This window comes from Myotis lucifugus, unplaced genomic scaffold (genome assembly GCF_000147115.1).
Source record: "Myotis lucifugus unplaced genomic scaffold, Myoluc2.0 scaffold_444, whole genome shotgun sequence".
NCBI lineage: Eukaryota > Metazoa > Chordata > Mammalia > Chiroptera > Vespertilionidae > Myotis > Myotis lucifugus.
The window spans coordinates 245294-247663 of record NW_005871492.1 but is presented as its reverse complement, the minus strand read 5'-3'; positions in this window follow the sequence as shown (position 1 = coordinate 247663).

The following is a 2370-nucleotide window of genomic DNA, read 5'->3' as shown; positions in this document are numbered from 1 at the left end:
GAATAATGCAACAACCCCTTTGAAGTAGTCATGCTAAACTATTAAATTTACTTCTGCTCAAGTCAAGATCAGTGTACTAAAAGACAGTTTATTCCACCAATAAAGGAAGATTTATGAGAGAATGAATCAGTGTTCTTCATCACAGTAAAGACTAAAGGAGATTATAAAAAAAATATAATCATCTATATAGAAAACCAACAGGATAAAAGCCCTACTACAATTAATAATAAAATTGAGCAAGGTCATCATACATAAGATCAACTTAAATTTCTAATGTTTCTCTACACCAATGGTTCTGAATCAGGAACGATTTTGCCTCTAAGGGTAGGATTGATAAATTTAACAAATAAAATTTAAAAAGATACCCAGTAAAATTTGAATTTCAGAGAAGCAATACATATTTAGTAAAACATATCCCATGCAATATTTGGGACAAAATACTGGGTGTCAATATTGTATATGGCAACCCCTCCCCCAGGGGACGTTTGGCAATGTCTAAAGACTTTTTGTAACAGCTGGGGGAAAGGTACAATTAACACCTGATGGGTGTGGCCAGGGATGCTGCTAAATCCTACCATGCACAGGACAGCCTCACAACAAAGGCTTATCTCCCCCCCTCCCCAAATGTGAATAGTGCCAAGGCTGAGAAACCTTCAATAACCAATCAGACAATACAACAAAAATCAAGGACCATGCACAGCAAGTATAACTGTCTGGGGATGGACTCAACAAAGAATTCCCAAACCCTCTACAGAGAAGACTTTGAAACTGAAAAAAGGCATAAAAGAGTATATGATTGCCTGGCCACTGTGGCTCAGTGGTTGAGCATTGACGGATGAACCAGGGCACATGCCTAGGTTTCAGGTTCGAGCGCCAGTAGGGGGCATGCAGGAGGCAGCGATCAATGATTTTCTCATCATTGATGTTTCTTTTCTTTTTTTTAATATATTTTATTGATTTTTTACAGAGAGGAAGGGAGAGAGATAGATAGTTAGAAACATCGATGGGAGAGAAACATCGATCAGCTGCCTCCTGCACATCTCCCACTGGGGATGTGCTCGAAACCCAGGTACATGCCCTTGACCGGAATCGAACCTGGGACCTTTCAGTCCGTAGGCCGACGCTCTATCCACTGAGCCAAACCGGATTCGGCTGATGTTTCTATTTCTATCTTCCTCTCCCTTCCTCTCTGAAATCAATAAAAATATATATTTTAAAAAAGATTATATAACTACACAGAGAGATATTCTATGCTCTTGTGAACACATGAAAGGTCAACCCCGCCCTGCCCTCCTCCCCCAAAAAATCGACAAATTTATTGCAACTCTAACCAAAATTTAAGCTGATTTTTTTTCGGACATTCAATAAACATATTCTACAGTTTACATAAAGGAATAAAGGGCCATGCATAGCATAGTCGAATTTGAGAAGATAAAAGGGAAGACTTGCCCTGCTAGATATTAAGGCACACTAGAAAGTCAAGGTAATAAAAACAGTCTGTTACTAGTTCAAAATAAACAAAAGAGACGAATGGGGCAGACAGGAGAACTCAGAAACTGACCCTTTCGAACCTAATATTGTATTTCAGAATTAGTGGGCAAGGACAGACTAACTCTGATGGCATGAAAAAACACCATGAAACTGGGTCCTACCTGATATGACATAAAAAGATGGACTCCCTAAGGGTTTTACATTAACCCTTTAAAATACAAAAAAACCTATAAATAAAATTAATAGAAGAAAACATTAGCAGGCTAAGAGTGGAAAAGGTCAAAAGTTACAAACTATAAAAGCAAAAGCGATTGGTGAAATTGATTACATCAAAAGAAAGGATTTCTGGTCAACAAGGGATGCCATGGACAAAAGTAACAATTGAGAAAGATACATGCAATGTGTAAGGCCGGTGAGGTCTGATATCTAGATCTAACAAGGGACTCTCGAAAATCATCAAGGAAAAAGAACTGTGGTTGAAAAATCAACAAAGAATATGAACAGGCAGTTAACTGAAGAAAACCTAAAAGGCTAAGAAATCAGCCGTGGGCAAACTACGGCCCTCAGGGGGGTCCCGGCCCATTTGAAATGAATAAAACTAAAAAAAAAAAAAAAAGACTGTACCCTTTTATGTAATGATGTTTACTTTGAATTTATATTAGTTCACACAAACACTCCATCCATGCTTTTGTTCCGGCCCTCCGGTCCAGTTTAAGAACCCATTGTGGCCCTCAAGTCAAAAAGTTTGCCCACCCCTGCTAAGAAATATATGAAGAGATGCTAACACTTATAGTTAATTAGAGGAATGCAAATTCAAACAACCATACACCTCACTTTACACTCAAGAAATTAATAAAAGTGAGAAGCTGGATAATGTCA